Genomic DNA, 20215 nt, shown 5'->3' with positions numbered 1-20215 from the left:
GGTTCTTTGCTCTTTGCCTTCTTTTCTTTCTATTCATTTTTTTCTTCATCCTCAATAAATGTCAGGAATACTTAGGTCTTACGTTTTTTCCTTCTTTTTAAATCTTTACTCACTAGCCTCTGGTAATGTTTTAGAAGTGCAATATCTTTAATTTTGTTTGGAACTGTGATGCTTTATCCTCTATACCATACCTAGGACCTTCATTTTCAAATGTTTACCACTGTTTTAAATCATCCCCAAGTATTTACATTTCAGCCTTTTCCCCATGGCTTTAAGCTTGCCAGTTCTGCATTAATCTATGAGACTCAGCATCATGGAGTAGCTGATAACTCATCAGCCACCCTTGATTCCATTAACTCTTCTCCCCAGGGGCCTAGGAATGGGACTGAGGTTAGACATTACTGATCTGATGATCTCAACTGAACCAGTGACAGCAAACGTTTTGTATGTCAGAAGAGTTGTTGGGGGAAAATTAATATTGGTGTTTTTACATAGACATGGTCTGAGAGTTGTAAGTAAAAAGAAAAATTAAAATTTATAAATCCACACAATTATTTGGCCACACAATCCTGTTCCCCCTTTTAATACAACAAAATTAAAAATTTTACATCTGGCTTATTCAGCAATTTGACAAGTCATTGCAAGTTAGAGAATTTCGAATGCCATACATGTTTGGTTGTGGCCGCAAATTTACCTTTCTGCAAAAGTAACACACAGCTTAATATTAAATTGTTTTGCATTCTATAAACACACATGAGACTAGTGGTGGAAGTCAGCCAAGAGTAAATGAGGAGTTCATGGGAAAATCTACGTACTTTCAAAAATGTACTGGAGCTAACTTGTGAAAAGAATAACCCACATGTGGATTATTGAGGGTTAGGTGTGTAATCCCCAAAGAACAAAACACTGGTTAATGATTCCTATTGAGAGAGAGAGAGAGATTTCCTGCCTGTTTCTAGTGCTTTGGGATTTTACATATATTATCCCAAATACTTTCAATAACGTACAAGGTAGGCATCATTACCCACATTTTTCTAGATGAGGAAACTGAGATCTTGAGAAGCTAAGTGACCCAAAGCCATAGAGATACAATAGATGGAGCCAAGACTTGATAGACTTGGGCTTATCTGCCACACAACATTGTACCTTTCATTCATTCATTCATCTATTCAATCATTACTTATACAAAGAACTTCCTTGATTGTGTGACACTATCTGTGTATAATAATTAGCAAAAGAATTCAAAGAAAGAACAGGATAGCAGTTAATGTCTTGATTGTAAATACTTTTAATGGAAAAGCATAAAAAGGATAGGATGACTTAGCAGAGAGTCACATCTACATAAAAACAATAATTTCAAAAATCAAAGATCTCCAGTCAATGGGGGATAGTCTGCCAGAAGATCTGTTAGGTCTTGAAGTCAATTCCAGCAGTGGTATCTCTTTGTGCACACTGAGCTGCTTTAGATGTTACTCTAAGAAAGGGTGATTTTTTTCTTTGATATGTAAAGTTCAAAGAAGCTTTGTTATACTGCAAGTTGAATAATAGCAAGCAGGTGAAAATAATTCTGGGTTGACTGGTAAACTGTCCTCCACCCAAATTGCAAATATTTGCGCAAAATCAGGAAAGCACAAAACGGCAAAGTAGCAATGAAAGGAAATGAACTTCCCAGGAATCTGGAAATGGACTTTGATGTCCTTTGATTTTATTGTGTAATCAGCAGTTTAAACCAGGCCAAGACAAATAATAACAAAAATTGTAGTATTTTATCTCTTGGTTGTGTGTTCAGGCTAGATAGCCACTCAACTCATACAAAACACAACACTCGAAGTTCTTAAGAGGAGAGATTTTACTACTAATATTTATTATTATTATTACTTTTTAAAGAGAAGAGCCATTCTCATCCCCCTCACTCTCACACTACCTTATCGGAAAACCTCCCCAGAAGGCCACACATGGCGATATTCCATAAAACGTCCCATGCAGTAGAGTAGGAAGGAGCCGGGAAGGCTGCTGACCGCTGTGCCTCCCCCAGCAGTATAATGGCCCTTCAAAGATGTTCACATTTCAATCTCTAGAACCTATGAATATGCTACCTTACGTGGCAAGAGGGACTTTGCAGAAGTGATTAAATTAAGGATCTTGATATGCAGAGATTATTGTGGATTAGCCAGGCAGACCCAATCTAATCACATGAGTCCAGAAAAGTGAAGAACCTTTCCCAGCTGTGGTTAGAAAAAGTTGTGACAATGGAAGGGTCAGAGTGATGCTGCGGGGCTGACCTTGAAGATGGAGAGTACCGGCCATGAGCCAAGGAGTGTGGGCATCCTTTAGAAGCCAGGAAAGGCAAGGAAAAGAATTCCCTGCTTAGAACTTCCAGAAAGAAGTGCAGCCCTGCTGACAGCTCAATTTTAGCCCAGTGAGATCGATGTTGGACTTCCAATATAAGAGTTATAAAATAATATATTTGTGTTGTTTAAAGCCACCAAGTTTATGGTAATTTGTTACAATAGCAATAGAAAACTAATACAGGAGAGACCAAGTCAAAGCAGTTAAACAGCCTGAGGCTTTTCATCAGCATGTCCTTTCTCCCTACTGCTCCATGTTAAACCAGGAGATGGACACGTCATGGTTGGGGGGACACCTAAGTAATTTCTAGCTTCTTAGACCAAAGTCAAAGTCTGTTGAATTCCATGTTACTTTTACTAATCTATTAGATTATGATTTTGTTTTTATACTCACTAAAGGATATAAATTGTATATTAATGTCTTTAAGATCATTTATTTGCCTCTCCTCTATCTGAAGACCTAGATTGAATTATTAATCAAGAGAATACTTCTTTTATTGTAAAGAAATCTACCCTATAGCCAAGGGCAATTTTTATCTTAAGACTGACGGCTTCAGTTGGACCAAACAATATAAAACCAGACAGTATTCGCTGGACCCACAAACCAATATTATTGTTATTATCACTATCACAAATAACAAAACTTGGGCATATTCAAATATATTTATCACTATTGCTCAAAACAACCCTCATACACATTCCACTTATGAACATATTAATTAAAAGCATTTGGTCTTAGGCCCACATATAAATAAGGTATAAAGTAATAAATTAACTTTCAATGGGTAGGTCCTCAATCACAGACCTTTCTGGATTAAACAAAACCAAATCTTCTGACTCTCTTTCTTACATATGCCAGACTAATATTATCTTCTCTTTGAAGATTATCTTCTATCTGTTTATGCCAGAAGTAGAAGGGTTAGAAAAAATGCTTATATTTACACTCACAGCTTATTATTTCTCTCCCCATTCATGTTCTTGTCCATTGAGAGGAGTTCTTTTAAACTTCCTCTGGAGTGACTGATCTTTGACTCTGATACCGGATTAGCTACTTGGTCCACAGACCTGAGTTACAGAGCCCCCTCATCCCAGATCTTTCGTTGGGAGTTTTGAAACAAAGGAGCCCCACCTGGCTTTCCCTACCTAGCCCACCAGCGGCAAACCCAGACAAAGAACTTTACATTTGAAACCCCTCTGGTTCCCGGATGGAGGCGTGGAGCTGTGAAACTCCTGCCGTTGAAATCATGCCCTTCCTGGACCCAGGAAGAGAAGTTTTTTAAACACAGTCCCTCATTACCACTTTCCAACTCTTATAACAATTCCTTTTTAATTTGCTCACTATCTTTCCCACTCATCACAGCCTTCTTTTACCCAGGAGGGATGGTCTAAATTTCATTCTCTGATGCTAAAGCCTAAATGATAAAATTTAAATATATAAAGAACTTACCTGGCTGGGCACAGTGGCTCACACCTGTAGACCCAACACTTTGGGAGGCCGAGGCAGGTGGATCACCTGAGGTCAGGAGTTCAAGACCAGCCTGGCCAATATGGTAAAACCCCGTCTTTACTAAAAATACAAAAGAATTAGCCAGGTGTGATGGCGGGCACTTATAATCCCAGCTACTCAGGAGGCTGAGGCAGGTGAATCACTTGAATCCGGGAGATGGGGGTTGCAGTGAGCTGAGACTGTGCCATTGCACTACAGCCTGGGCAATAAGAGTGAAACTCTGTGTCAAAAAAGAAGAACATACTTGTGACAAAGTTTCAGATAATTTAGCACTGTAAAAACAGGTTACTCTGAAGTATGAATAAAGTATGGATGAAGGTTAAGCTTCAGGCCCCTCTCATGCCTGGACTCCTTACAAGGTCCCAGGAAGGATCCTGACACATACATTCACAAACATGAAGATTTGTGTTGAATTTGTGTGAATCTACATGATTCACAATCATGTAGATTTTTGTAAAATCTGCAAAAGTAAATTTTTTTCTGTCTTTTTTTTTTTTGTTTAAGAAATAGGGTTTTGCTCTGTGGCCCATGCTGGAGTGCAATGCCATAGTCATAGCTCACTGCAGCCGTAAACACCTGGCTCAGCCTCCCAAGTCACTGGAATTAAAGGCTTGAGCCACTGCACCTGGCTCAAAAGTGAAATATTTGTATTGCAATTGGTTATGACCTTGTCTCCTTCCACTTTGACTTCCCATCTTTCACATTGCAGTCAAGTGGTATTACTGGGGACATAAGTGTTTTGGGGAGCTAAGGGAAAGTTAAATTGGGGAATATATTAAATTGTGGTTTTTAGTAGGATATATTTATGAGAGTCAAGTCACTTCTTTACATAGTTAAGCTATTACTGGCTGATCTGGCATAGAAATGGCTTCTTCCGGATTCTTCTCCTGCACTTGAGCCAACATACCAGGCGTCATGTTGAAGGACTAGGGCTAGAGGCCATATCAGGATATATATATATCCTACTATCCTGTAGTAGGAATATGTGGGGAGAGAGAGAAGCAAGATCTGCAATGCGCAGAGCCAGAAGCAATTCTGTGGAAAATTCCTTCGAACATCTGACATGTAAAATTGTAAACAAAGGTTTAATTCTCTCCTGTTCAGGAACATACTTGATAATACATTATACATAATTACAAACCTAAAATACATTTTCATGAAAATCATCTAAAGTAGATTTTATCAGAATTCTTGGGTTTCTGATGCATTATCCTGTAGCAGTGAACACATCTATGTGTGAGGTTGCATGTTTTATGCATCCCATCTATCACTACTCAAACACAAATTTAGACCAACCATGTTAGAGGAAGACTATTTTCTATCTATAGAAACCCATGTTATAAAAGTGATCAAATAATATGCAGCCACTGTAATCCTAGCACTTTGGGAGGCCGAGGTGGGTGGATCACCTGAGGTCAGGTGTTCGAGACCAGCCTTCCCAACGTAGTGAAATCCCATCTCTATTAAAAATCCAAAAATTAGGCGGGGGTGGTGGCAAGCACCTGTAATCTCAGCTACTTGGGAGGCTGAGGCAGGAGAATTGCTTGAACCTGGGAGGCAGAGGTTGCAGTGAGCTGAGGTCGCACCATTGCAGTCCAGTCTGGGCAACAAGAGCGAAACTCTGTCTCAAAATAATAATAATAATAATAATAATAATAATAATAATATGCAGCCAAATATGTAGAAAAATGAATTATAAAAAGCTGTCAGATAATTAAAAAACAAAAATAGTGTTCTAGATGTATGGGTATTCATAGCATTTATCATCTTTCTAATGTTTGTAATTTATTTTTTATCTTTTTATTCTAAATAAATATTTGCTTTTATAACTAATTTTATATTTATAATTTTATATTCTTTTTCTTAAATAGAAGATTAAATAAACTTCAAGCCCCACAAAAGCTAGATCCACTCCTCTTGCATCCAATTCTAATGACTGATTACCCAAATTTGTCAATTCATGGTAAAGGCCTTTATTGCCCATTGGCAGTCTCTGGTTTGCTTCTTTTTTTGTTTTAAATTAGAGATAAGATCTCTCTTTCACCCAGGCTGGAATGCAATTGCAAGATCCTAGCTCACTATGGCCTTGAATTCTTGGACTTGAGAGATCCCCCTGCCTTAGCCTCCAGTGTAGGCAGGACTACAGGCACATGCCACCAGGACCGGCTAATTTTGTTCAATTTTTTGTACAGAAGGGGTCTCACTATGTTGCCCAAGTTGGTCTCAAACTCCTGACCTCAAGCAATCCTCTCACCTTGGCCTCTCAAACTTCTGGGATTGCAAACATGCCACCGTCTGCTTGGTTATCTTTTATGTCTAAACCCACGGGGAAAATAAGAGAAAACAAACAAATAAATATCATGATCCTTTTGAGAGTTAAATTTATATCCTGAGCACGTGTCAAATATCAATTACCACCCAAGTCTTGTCAATCTCTGCTTTCAGTAGAATCCAAATTAAGAAACATACCTGTATTAGTTTGATAGGGCTAACGTAACAATGTACCACAAACTGGGTGGCTCAACCAACAGAAGTGTATTGTCTCAGTCTGGAGGCCGGAAGTCGGAGATCAAGGTGTTGGCAGGGCCGGTTCCTTCTGAGGACGTGAGGGAGAATCTGTTCAGTGCCTCTCTCCTAGCTTCTGGTGGTTGCTGGCAATCGGTATTGCTTGGCTTATAGTTGCATGCTCCCAATCTCTGCCTTCTCTTCACATGGTGTTCTCCCTATGTGCGTCTATGTCTAAATTTCCCATTTTTCTAAGGATAACAGTCACATTGGAGTCGGGTCCACTTTAATGATTTCATCTTCTCTTGTCTACATGTGCCTAAGCCTTGTTTCCAAATAAGATCACATTTCTGAGTAGTGGGGATTAAGACTTCAACATCTTTTCAGTGGGGACATAATTCACCCCATAACAATGCCTTAATTTTTTTGTACTTTCCTTCTACAAAAGCAAGTAATGATAGTACTCAGTATTGATGAGAATACAATGTGCAGTAAAGTGGACACTCCCATTGCTATTGGGAATGTCAATTAGAACATTAGAAACAAGTAATTTAAGTTCATTTTAAGATGTAAATTCCAGAAAGTCAGGGACCTTATCTGTTTTCCTCACCACTGTTATCTCAGCTGCAAAAACACAGCTTATCACACAACACATACTCAATGAATACTTGTTTTGAATTGATGTATTATCTTGAAATGCCTATACTAAATGGTTATGGTTTGGTATTGGTTAGAATAACTAGACAGAAGAAAATGTTGTTAAATACCATACTCTTGACTAAATAGATGGGAAGCTTCCTCTCAACCTATCTATTCAAAAACATAATTTAGGTCTTTATAGAAATAATAAAATATGTTTGCTGGAATCAATACAATGATATAAAACCTATAGTTAATATTTAACTCTATAGAAAACATGTGTATATTGTATATTCAGTAAACCACAAATAGTTAAGTTTCCATTCTGTCCCCAGTAAGGAATTGGTAAAAATGATTACCCTAGGGAAATCTCTTTCACCTTTAAAATTTCATTAAAAATTTCAAATCTCATAGAAACCCCAAAATGAATTCTCTGATCCCCTGAGTTAGGTTAGGTTCTCCTGTCACTCACTCCAACAGATTTCAAAATTTCTTTGTTGTTAGTACTTATCAATTTGAACTTTAATGTTTTATCATTGTTTTAATGCCTAGCTTTGCCGCTATTACACAATCCATGAAAGCATACTTTTCTTGTCTTTCTCTCTAAGGTAATTTAACCCCCAATATTTGCTTAGTGCCTAGTATATATTTGCTGCTCAATAAAAATTTGCTAAGTCAACACATAAATTACTGAAAGAATGAAAGAGTGAATAAATGAATGCATGCATGGAAGTATGACTAAATGAACATGGGTTCCTACAGTCTCTGCCCAATTCCCCTGCTTTGGACTTTACCTAAGTTCTGCTGATGATCTTCCTCAATAGCCTTGTCCTAAGGCAGTATTTTCAGGAATGTCATTTTCTTTCATTTTTTACCCTAATTTCTCTGCAGAAATTCTGTCTTTGAGTTTGCGCAAAATAATAGTCTATATCAATTTTATTGCAAAGGAGATGTTGTTTTCCTTCAATAAACTCTGCAAGAATGCCTACTGCTGCTTGTTTGTTATCAGAGGAAGCTTCCCTTTCTATTTGCATGACCCTGCAGTTTTCCAGCCCTTTAATCTGGTTCTCTGTGTTCCCTGGTCAGCAGCCTCTAGGTTGTGCCCACATCGTGTGGATGGAAGCTAAATTCTTCTTTTGGTGGACAAAGTAACTTACCGATTGGGGTCAGGGCTACAGAAAGATCCCCACTGGGCAGAAGAATGCATGTAGTGAACCTTCCTTTGTAACATTGTTAGGAATTATTTTCTGGGTGCAACAGGGAAGGTTGTTTTTTAATTGAACCATTTCAGGTCCACTGTATCTGCAAAACTTTTATTTCCATTTGGAGTCAATTATAAATAATGGTATATTTATTTTTATGAAAATCTTTATATTTCTTTTTTTTTTCTTTTTTTTTAAAGATGGGGTTTCACCATGATGGCCAGGCTGGTCTTGAACTCCTGGCCTCAGGTGATCCACCCACCTTGGCCTCCCAAAGTGCTAGGATTACAAGTGTGAGCCACTGCACCCGGCCTGTATTTCTTTAAGATAGTCTACAAATGGAGATGCCAAGTCATCCGTGGAATACAGACGTTTTCTTTTTGAAGGATTTTGATACAAATTCAAATCGCTTGTCTAAATTTATACAATCAGTACAAAAGAGGGTCCCCTTAACTGAACCTTTCCCAAGGATATATATTATTATTTTAAAAAGCAAATCTTTAGGGCTAGGTGCAGTAGCTAACACTTGTAACCCAGCACTTTGGGATGCTGAGGTGGGAGGACCCTTGAGGTCAGGAGTTCAAGACCAGCCTGGACAACACAGCCAACTCCATTTCTACAAAAAAATTGTTTTAAATTATCAAGGAGTGATGGCCTGTGCCTGTAGTCCCAGTTACTCAGGAGGCTAAGGTGGGAAGATCTCTTGAACCCAGAAATTCAAGAATGCAGTAAGCTATGATTGTGCCATGGAGCTCTAGCCTGAGCAACAGAGTGAGACCCTGTGTCAAAAACAAAACAAAAACAAAAACAAAAAACACAACTAACCTTAGTAATAGTATTAGTGAAAAATGATCACTTTTTTTTGTGGTGTTTGTTTTTTTGCTTACTATCAAAGATACATGCTTGCATGTGAGTTGACTAGATGAGTTTTCTCTTTTGGGTAATGATCTCTTCATAAATATTCCAGCTATCAACAGGGGCCCTACTGGTTTTCATATCTGTTTGCATGAACTCTTTATGTAGAAACTATATTCACTTCAACATTTTATGGAAAATATTTTTCCATTTCAATATTTGCCTAATGGTCGATTTGTTTATAGAACTTTTCATTTTTATAGATCTGCTGGTCTTTGCTTTACATTTATTTTTCTGTTATTTCTAGTATAGGAAAACTTCCCCCATGTAGAAGTTTTATAAATAAATATCTATGTTTTCTTCAAATGTTTCTACTGTTAAAATTTTAAACATTAAAATTTTTAACCAATCTAGAATTCACTTTGGTGTGTGGAATGAAGTGAGAAATCAAAGCTTTTGTATTTCTAGACATTCATGTCATCACCATTTATTGAATAATTGGTCCCTGCTTAAGGGTTTATAATATGCTTCCTATGGCATAATAGATTCTTATGTAAAATAGCATCAATTTATGAATCTCCAAAACAAAATGTCCCAGACAAATTTTTCTTCAAGCATGTGCCACATTTTATTAATGTGCTACAAGGGCTCCAGGAAAGTGACAGAAACATGTGCCCATATGAAAGTGGAGGGGTTATACGGTGCGAGACAGAAGGTTTACATAAGCAATCAGCTGTTTAAAAAAAATTAGAAAGATTCCATTTTTATTTTACAAAGTCATGAAAATATCGTGTCTGTATCAGTTGTAAAAAAGGAATGATGTGGCAGAATGATCCATTATCCGAGGTGTGCATTAATTATACTTTTCAGGTGTGTTTTAGAAGCATTTTGTCAGTTAATAGAAACCACGAATGCTTTGATAGGGATTATATTAAACCACCTTGTTGGCCTCTAAGACTCTAAACTCTCCAGGTTCTCTCCTATTTTATTAGCTGCCTTCTTTCAGTCTTCTCTGCGGGATCTTCTTCTTGTCCCAAACGCTTCGTGTTGGTGAGCCCCAGGAGTCTCTCTGCGTTCTCTCCGTGGATGACCTCATCCAATCCTCTGGCTGTACATTCCATCTACCTGTTGATGGCCCAACATGTTTCTGTGAGTTTCATGCTCTTCTGGCAATTGCCTACTCAACATCTTCACTTGGAGTCTAATAGGCATTTCACACTTAACATGTCTTAAGACTCCTGGTTTCAATCTCCAGCTCTTGTTCCTTTCCCAGTCTTCGCCAGTGAAGTAATTAGCACCGTGATCCAACCCGTAGCTTCAGGACAAAAACCGAGGGACCAATCTGGATTCCTCTCTTGGTCTCACCCTTCATACACAACCCATAAGCAAATATTTTATGTCTATCTCCAAAAGATATCTGAAATCTACTTCTGGTTCTTTCCACCCTTACCACACAAGTACAAGCCCGTCTTTTCCAGACTGAATTACTGAAATAGCCTCTTAACTGTTCTTACTGCTCTATTTTCCCCTCACCTCTACCCTGTCTATTCTCAGCACCAAGACCAAACAGGTCTTTAAAAAAACCATATTAGATCACCTCACCTGGTCAAAATAGGCACCACAAGACTTAGGCCCCAAAGTCCTGTTCTACAAGGGCCTGCACAGTCTGCCCTCACATTGCCTCCATCTTCATCTCCCACAGGTCCCTGCTGTACTCACTCTGCCTTAGCAACCCTGTATTTCTTGTAGTTACTGGACTACATCAAGCTGGTAGCATGTTGGGGTGTTTGCATTTGTTGTTCCCTCTGCAAGAAATACTGCTCTCCCAGATAGCCACATGGCCCTCTCCTACACTTCATTTAAGTGTCTGTTCCAATGTTACTCCCTCAAAGAACTTCCCTGACCTCATTCCCCTTCTTTCATTCTCTATTTTATTTGTATTTTTTTTAAATTATACTTTAAGTTCTGGGGTACATGTGCAGAATGTGCAGGTTTGTGACATAGGGATACATGTGCCATGGTGGTTTGCCGCACCCATCAACCCGTCATCTACATTAGGTATTTCTCCTAATGTTATCCCTCACCTTGCCCTCCACCCGTCGACAGGCCCCAGTGTGTGATCTTCCTCTCCCTGTGTCCACGTGTTCTAACTGTTCAACTCCCACTTGTGAGTGAGAACATGCAGTGTTTAGCTTTCTGTTCTTGTGTTAGTTTGCTGAGAATGATGGTTTCCAGCTTCATCCATGTCCCTGCAAAGAACATGAACTCATCCCTTTTTATGGCTGCATAGTATTCCATGGTGTATATGTGCCACATTTTCTTTATCCAGTCTATCACTGACAGGCATTTGGGTTGGTTCCAAGTGTTTGCTATTGTGAACAGTGCCACAATAAACATATGTGTGCTATGTCTTTATAATAGAATGATTTATACTCCTTTGGGTATATACCCAGTGATAGGATTACTGGGCCAAATGGTACTTCTAGTTCTAGATACTTGAGGAATGGCCACACGGTCTTCCACAATGGTTAAACGAATTTACACTCCCACCAACAGTGTAAAAGCGTTCTTATTTCTCAACATCCTCTCCAGCATCTGTTGTCTCCTGACTTTTTAATGATCACCATTCTAACTGGCTGGAAATGGTATCTCATTGTGATTTTGATTAACCCTATTTTATTTTTATTCGATGCAGACGTCATTACCTGGCACTATATTATATTAAGACTTTATTTGTTTGTTGTGCCAATTCCACAAGAATCTAAACACCAGGAGGGCAGAGCCTTTGTGTTGTTCATGACTGTAACCCTAGTACCTAGCATTTTGCTTGGCATATAGTGGGTGTTCAATAAATACTTGTTAAATGTCTTGATTAAACCTATATTATTTTGAAAATATTTAAATATTTATATCAATATCTTTCTGCCCTGGAACATAGTGTATTTTACCATTTTCTTGAACTTTAATAAATATATCTCAATATAATTTTGTTCTTTTCTTTGAATATTTGAAAGACATTATGCATTAAAGCTACTAATAGATTTTTATATATTTTTTCTTGTTACTATGTATGGGCTTTATTTTTTTTTTAATCATCTCAAATCTTTTTTAGAAAAGGTAAACTATATATGTACATATACATAAATATGAATACATTTAAAAGTTTCTAGCTGATTATTACAATTATATTGGAATGCTTTTGATTTCTGCCTATCTTACATTCACCCCCTTGTGTTTAAACAATTTTCAAATGATTTATTTGGAATTATAGTTTTACAGTAACTGTCACAAAATAAGTATCATTTTATCTCTTCTTTGTTAATAGTACATCTTTTGTATCATGTCTTATTGCATTGATCACAGCTTTCAGAATAATATTAAACAATATTCTTTTTTGTTCATATTTTAATGGGGATCTCACTAATGTTTTGCTATTAAATATAATGATGGCTATTGGTTTTAATCAAATACTTTTTCTTACAGTGAGTAAATATTTTCTCTATTTCTCCTCTTAAATAATATTATCAAGGATTGTTGTTGATTCTTACCAAATACGTTCTAAGCATGTATGGAAGCAAGTCTACTCTTTTGTATTTGACATAATAATTGGATGTATTATGTTAATAGCCTTCCTGTTATTTAACAACTTGTACCTCTCTGAAATTAACTAGGTGACTATGGTGGATTATTCTTTTATATACTACATTTGCAACTTGATAATATTTATTTTGGATGGTTTTCAGCTTCTTTTCTTTTTTTTTTTTTTGAGACGAGGTCTCAGCCAGGCTGGAGTGCAGGGGTGCAATCACAACTCACTGCTGCCTCAATCTCCCCAGGATCAGATGATTTTCTCACCTCAGCCTCCTGAGTAGCTCGGACTATAGGTGCATGCCACCACCCCCAGCTGATTTTTGTATTTTTTGTAGAGATAGGGTTTCATCATGCTGCCCAGGCTGGTCTCGAACTCCTGGGCTCAAGTGATCTGTCTGCCTTGATGTCCCAAAGTGCTGGGATTACAGGTGTGAGCCACTACACCCAGCCAGTTGTGGGCACCCAGCCAGTTCTCAGTAAGTGCTAAATATTTTAATTCAGAGTTTTCTTGCTGCTCTTTCTTCCTGTTCCTGTCTACCTGTCATTTCAGTATTACCACCAATTCTTATTATTACTGGTAAACAGACAGATAATAGGGAGGAAGCTATTACTTCTCAGCTTCAGAGTCTTGTCTCAAAAATAAAAATAGCCCTGTAATCTTCTTAATGGGTAAGAAGGAGCAGGTGGTGAATATCTACAGAAAATGGTTCCATCAAGCTGGATTAGTGTTGTGTCACCTTCCAATATAGATAAAAGCCTGTCAAGCCTCCATTTGACATTTGTTAATGGGAACTACCATTTGTTGAAAGCCTTCGTGTGTGTGTCAGGCACTTTACATGCATTATCTCAGACTTCATCTTAATTCTAGGAATTGGATATTAATATTCCCATTTTAAAGATGGAGAAACTAAGGCAGGAAAGGGCTAAATCATTTGAACAGTTCAAATAATTTAACAGTTTAAATGGCTGTTTGTTGGTAGAGCTGGAATTTAAACACAGGGATCACTGGCTCCAAAGCCCACTCTCTTTTCAAACAGTGACAAGGTTCACAGTGCCATGCTCCGAAGAAGCAAGACCTCAGCAAACGGGGAGAGAGAAGCATGCTGCAAGACAGGATGTTATGACTGCTGTGGAAGAGTCAAGCACAATATTACTGCCATTCAGATTCGTTTGGAAACAGCTGGAGAGCCAATGGGAAGGAGGTGACATAGAATGAGGAGGAGGGCATTTTAGGTGGAGAGGAGTAAGGGCAAAGGCATAGGATCTGAAAGCCTAGGACATGTTTATGGAAGAAAGGATAATGCTCTTTAGATGGTGGATTGTGTCCATGCTGCTGTGTAATCAAAGATATGGCTGGAAACTTAGATTGAGTTCCTATTGTGAAACCTGAGAGATAGATGAACGGGTTTGTTTTTAAAAGGTAGGCAGCGGAGAGCCATTGCAGGTTTTTTTTTTTTTTTTTTTTTTTTTTTTTGAGACGTAGTCTTGCTCTGTCACCAGGCTGGAGTGCAGTGGCACAATCTCAGCTCACTGAAACCTCCGTCTCCTGGGTTCAAGAGATTCTTCCGCCTCAGCCTCCCGAGTAGCTGGGACCACAGGTGCGTGCCACCACACTCGGCTGATTTTTGTATTTTTAGTAGAGAAGGCGTTTCACTATGTTGGCCAGGATGGTCTTGATCTGTTGACCTCGTGATCCGCCGACCTCGTGATCCGCCCACCCCGGCCTCCCAAAGTGCTGGGATTACAGGCATAAGGCACCGCGCCCAGCCTATGCAGTTATAAATAAGGGGCTAACAAGTCAGATTGCGATGGATCATAGTGGGTAAAGATGAGAGAATGACACCCTGATCATGTGACTGTAAACAATGTATCAGGTAATAAAGGGAGCCTGGTTTGAAGAGCGGCAGGAGGAATGGAAAGCAAGGACCTGGTTTAGGATCAGACGCAAGGGTGGATTTACTGCATTTGTGCAGCTGGGATGCTGGGGCACAGGGAATGGCAATCATGGATGCCTTCAAGTCCCCGGGAGCCTGAAGGGTTCGGCCACTACTGATAGGAGGACCTTGGAAGGCAGGACTGGCTGGTGGAAAAAGAGATGATGAGACACCTAGATAGAAGGTGGTTGTTTAGAGGATGAGATTTGGAGTCATCTACCTCAAAATAACTGATATTGTGGGTGTCATTAACTTTTTTTTTTTGAGACGGAGTCTCGCTCTGATGCCCAAGGTAAGTGCAGAGTCGCGATCTCGGCTTACTACAACCTCCGCCGCCTCCCGGGTTCAAGCAGTTCTCCTGTCTCAGCCTCCTGAGTAGCTGGGACTACAGGTACATGCCACCACGTCTGGCTAATTTTTGTAATTTTAGTAGAGTCGGGGTTTCACCATATTGGTCAGGCTGGTCTCGAACTCCTGACCTCAGGTGATCCAACCGCCCTCCTCGGTCTCCCAGAGTGCTGGGATTACAGGCATGAGCCTCCGTGCCCGGTGATTAATGTCTTTTAAGAAAGCAATTTTAGTAAATGTCGAAGAGCTGAAGCCAGGCAGAAATTCTCAATCCTAGTTACACATCAAAACCACCTCTAGATCTTAAAAACTACATCTGTTGAATCAGAATCCCCAGAGCAGAAGACCAGACCCCTCTATCATTTAATATCACCACAGGGGATCTGCTGGGCAGCCAGAGTTGAGCACCACTGGGTAAAGGGTAGAAATTTTGCTGTGAGAAAGCAAAAGTGAGACAGCCTCTTACCTAGCCAAGAAGAGAGATGGGCCATCTGGGTTTCCCTTCAAGTTTCCTCTTTCATATCCTTCAAGCACCTCTTTGTTTTGCAGATTCAATTGATATCTTGTTAATACTTTTTACTGAGAGCCTTCTGGTCGCTTTAGCAGGCATTCATCTCCTCTTATCATAGACCGGTAAAAAAAAAAAATCAGAGGGTGGTAGAGCTAGAATGAAACATGCTTTAGCTTTCTTTAGCATTGGATACCTTTCGGAAAATGAAATCTTAACATGTAATCCCGATGTGCAAACAGACCAAAGCAGAACCATTCTGAGAGAACCACAGCCCAGAACCTACTTACTTCTCCACTTGCCCCAAGCAAGGACTTTAGAGAGTCCTTCCAAATCTCAGGATCTCTCTCTCATAGGTTCAGTGCAACCTCCTCTCTTTCAGGTAAGGACCTTAAGATTTTTGAGTAGTGAAATCGATCTTAGGTGGCATAATTAGGTCAAGTCTCCTAAATCCTTATGCAGTTTTCCTTCCTTCACAGGGTGTTGTCTCTCCCTCTGCGAGACTGACATCTCCCTAAAATTCACTCTCCGTTCCGGCAGAGAAAGGTACACAGGGAATCAAATTACCCACAGCAGCCTTGGTACAAGGTTAAGTGAGGGAAGAGGCTGCGACTCCTGACTGCCCTGAATTATGTGGTTTATCTGCAGGGATCTCATTTATCTCTCTGCTCCAGTTTCAGCTCTCTCTGGTAATTCTGAGTGGCCTGTAAAATCGTTATCTGGCCAATGCAGGGAGATAAAAAGCCTTGTTGGTTTTAAAGGGAATGTGTCAGTGACTGAAGTTTTATCAGCAGGATGAGCATGGAAAAACTTTTTTCCTTATATGGATCTGAGGAAAAAGTAATGAGACCTAAGGCATTATAATTGAAAATGAGAACTGTTAAGTATCTTTTTTGCATATTTTATGTGACTGTCAAGGGAGGCTTCTATGAGGCATATTTGGCCCTAATATACTTTTGGTGTCTCGTATACTCCCTAGTTGTCCCAGAGCTTTGTCCTGGCTCTGTGTAACTCTTTGGGAATGTTTGTCACAATAGAAGGAACCACAGCATCTAAAGAGGCTAAGATAAATTTCTGACTTGAGGATACTTAACTTTGAATTTCTATATTTAAGAAAAAAATTATTCATAGACTTGAAGGATTCTTCCTAAATAATGCCATTTAGGAGATTTAACCTCTTTTCTCATACATGCTATATTCCTGTACAGTATGCCTTTGCTGAGGTTGCATTCATTGCTAATATTTCGCTGTATAATCACAGGTCTAGCTGGGATCATAAAAAGCTAGTCCATTGCCTTGTTACTATGCAGGCACATATTTCAATCACAGAAGACTGTGTTCATCTTTTTTTTAAGGAGACATCGAGCAAGGTTTTCCTTGTATTAATGCCAGACGATTCTGCAGGCTACTATTTAGCTCACAACTTCTTGTTCAGGTCTCAAGAAGAGAGTAGTTATTACCTCCAAATTATCTTCTAGCACCCTACAACAATACCCATTTCTTTCATTTCTGGCATCATTGCAAATTTTCTTCATCCGTCCATGCGAGGGGACCATGCTGTAACTACCTCCCTCTGTAATTTATGGTGTAAGTCAGCAGCAACATTGGCAGGATAGAAATCTTTTCCCAGAGTGGCTATCAGTAAAACTCATGAGTATCCCTTCATTCTTGGCACCCAGTTGAGTTTAGGAATCTAACTCAGATTCATTCACATAGCAGTACTAAAAAATAAAATTGGAATATCTTAACAACTCTGTTAAGATATTCATTCTTTAATATCTGAAAATTCATATTTAACAGAAGACTGCACTTACCTGGCTGTTTACATTTTCTCCCTGTATCTCCCTCCTTTTTCCTTTGATTTATGTCAGCAGCCAAAGCAATTGTGGATGGAAATACATGTGTATTGATCTCCAGATTCCAGGCTTTGCTCCGCCTCCCTCTCTCCACTGCCTTTGGCTACTCCTTGTCCTACTCCATCTTCTAGGCTCGCAGTCACTTAGCCCTGTGTATTGAAAAGAGGCTCACCCAGGCTGTGCATAGTGTCCTGGTGGCTGTGGCTAAAGGTATATAATCATGGTAATGGTACATGCCTTAGATTTACATAGACTTCCCAGCATTTTCCCTTTTATCATCTCCGTAGAGGACAAGGTTTAAATCCACAAACAGCAACTCCCTTCACCAAGAGGCTAGGTGAGCACTTTAAAGAGTGCTTGAACACAGTATTTTCCAATATTCCCAGGTGAACAGTATTACCTGGGCACTTGTTAAACATTCAGATTCCTGGATCCCAAATAGACCCACTATAAATATGAATGCTTAGAGTAAGGTCTTGAGATCTATATTTATAGCAACAGCCCTGGAGAATTCATATCACTAGACAAAGTTAGAAAGCATTCTGCTAGAAAGACGCTCATTGTTCTCATAGGCTCAGTGCCAGCAGCTCTGGAAGGACTCAGTGACCAAAGTGCTGGGCATTTATATGCCAGATTTATAGCATCAGATGTATACCAATAGCAGGATGTAAGGGGAGGCTGGGTGCTAGAGATTCTACTTAGACTACTTTCCTGATCCTAGAGAGGTGCTGTAGGTGGCGGTGAATCCTAAGGGACTACGGAGCTAAGAGGAAGGAACAGGGTGTCTTTTAATAACAGCTCTTGGGCCCTCTTAATTGGCTTGGCCCAGACCTGGTGTAGTCTGACCCAGGTTTGCAGCTTGGATGTGTTCTTTTTCCCAGGACCATTGCCTGGTCCATTAGTGTAACAGTGTACAGAGTATCTGGTTCCCAGAGAGTCTTCCCTGCCCTAAACCAGAGTCTTGGAGAAAAGAAGATGGGGATGGACCAGCCTGGAGTAAAGGGGCAGGTAGGAGGTAAAATTATGGAAACTGCAACTAGGAAGCTTACACAGTTCTGGGGCTACGTAACTCAGCCAGGTGCTAGGATTCAACATAGTACTTTCATTTATACTAATTAATCATACTGAGGGATAAGAGTTCTTTTTCTGTACCTCAAACTTTAGTTTCCCTTAGTGGTAGTAAGTATAGAGCTAAATTCAACATAAGATCTTAGATTTTTGGCCAGGCGTAGTGGCTCACGCCTGTAATTTCAGCACTTTGGGAGGCCTAGGAGGGAGGAACACTTGGGGTCAGGAGTTCAGTGAGACCAGCCTGGCCAACATAGTAAAATCCCATTTCTATTTTATTTTAAAAAAAACAAAACTTAGATTTTCATTGATCTGGTACCTTTTTTACTTTTAGAGGATAAATGATCATTGAATTAAAACAAAAGTTAGTTTTCAGTTATAAATCATTACTGTGTATTTTATGCCTAATAATTATGTCACTCTGGAATTGATGAATTTGAAGAAACATGGAAAATTATATTGGCTATGGCTGTGAATCTAGTGATGTGAAGATGTTGGATTTATATATGTTAATTTGATTCATATGCAAGTCAAAACACGCATATTTTTAATCAGCAAATGGTTTAATATGCTTTCCACACTTGTAAAAAATGAAAAGTACTGCGAGCTATTTTTTGCCTTGTCATTCATTCTGTCAACAGTAATTATGAATGTGGTGCATTTCGGTACAAGGCAGAGTTACAAAAGCAATAGAAAATATGTCCCTTTTGTAGCAGAAGACAGAATAAACTTAAACACAATTTCTTCTCACTTTATGCTTTGAGGAGTGTTTCTGTAAAATCGTGTGTCATTTGAACTTTTAAGACTCAAGAAGATCTCATAAATATTAAAAATTCAGAGCTGATTTATAACCATTTTGCTGGAGCTTCCATTGCCATTTTTGTTTTGTTTTGTTTTGTTTTGAGACGGAGTTTCGCTCTTGTTACCCAGGCTGGAGTGCAATGGCGCGATCTCGGCTCACGGCAACTTCCGCCTCCTGAGTTCAGGTAATTCTCCTGCCTCAGCCTCCTGAGTAGCTGGGATTACAGGCACATGCCACCATGCCCAGCTAATTTTTTGTATTTTTAGTAGAGACGGGGTTTCACCATGTTGACCAGGATGGTCTCGATCTGTTGACCTCGTGATCCACCCGCCTCGGCCTCCCAAAGTGCTGGGATTACAGGCGTTAGCCACCGCGCCCGGCCCTCCATTGCCATTTTTATCAGTCATTCATTCATTCACTTTTTATAAAATAATATTATTCACTCAGCATGTGTGAAATATTTGCAAGGCAGCATGCTACAAAGAAAACTTGATCCTTGACCTCTAAGGGTTTACTGATTACTGGAAAAGGTAGCTGAACTATTAAAATGAACACTCGGGTGGTCAGCTTGGAGGGCAGCTGTGCTCTCTCATCGCCACAGCCCAACTCACCTCAGCTGTGTTAGATTCTCACGTGAGGCTTGAGACCGGCCAGCGCCTCCTGTAAGAGGACAGAAGTGAGGGTGGGCTGACTTCTTGCCCGAGACAGTGTGCTGGACAGTCTCCCAGCTTCCTGAGCTGCTTCTCTAGAGCTTCTTTGTACCTCCTTCCAATTAGCCCAGAAACTGGTTTCAAGCCAATCCCATAACCTCCATGACTCTCTCAATAAGATATTAGTAAAATTATTACATAACTTTGTTAAAGTGAATTTACAGGTTAAATCCGATTTCTGCTCCAACAGCTTTTGTTGGGCTGTTAACAATCTGTTAGTGAACAAATTCAGTTTACTAGGGAAGCAGCTCTCTGTTTAAAGGGATGCTTGGATAAATCCCTCAGCAAAGTAGATCCTTTTATAAGTGACAATATCTTAATTAATTTTTACAATTATGTTAG

General features: G+C 39.4%; 1 long non-coding RNA gene across 1 annotated transcript; it reads right to left on the bottom strand.

The window, feature by feature from the left end:
* Positions 1 to 9671: 9671 nt before the first annotated feature.
* On the bottom strand, positions 9672 to 17708 carry LOC105732634 (uncharacterized). The gene is made up of 3 exons (XR_001111027.3): positions 17252 to 17708; positions 15396 to 15548; positions 9672 to 10422 (listed from the first exon to the last, which is right to left on the bottom strand). It is a non-coding gene; the product is annotated as an uncharacterized LOC105732634 (long non-coding RNA).
* Between the last annotated feature and the right edge of the window lie 2507 nt (positions 17709 to 20215).

The sequence above is a fragment of the Aotus nancymaae genome, unplaced genomic scaffold, assembly GCF_030222135.1.
Source record: "Aotus nancymaae isolate 86718 unplaced genomic scaffold, 86718_ANA_hifiasm-v0.15.2.pri h1tg000006l, whole genome shotgun sequence".
Classification (NCBI taxonomy): Eukaryota; Metazoa; Chordata; class Mammalia; order Primates; family Aotidae; genus Aotus; species Aotus nancymaae.
This window is presented reverse-complemented; position numbering and strand designations above follow the sequence as displayed.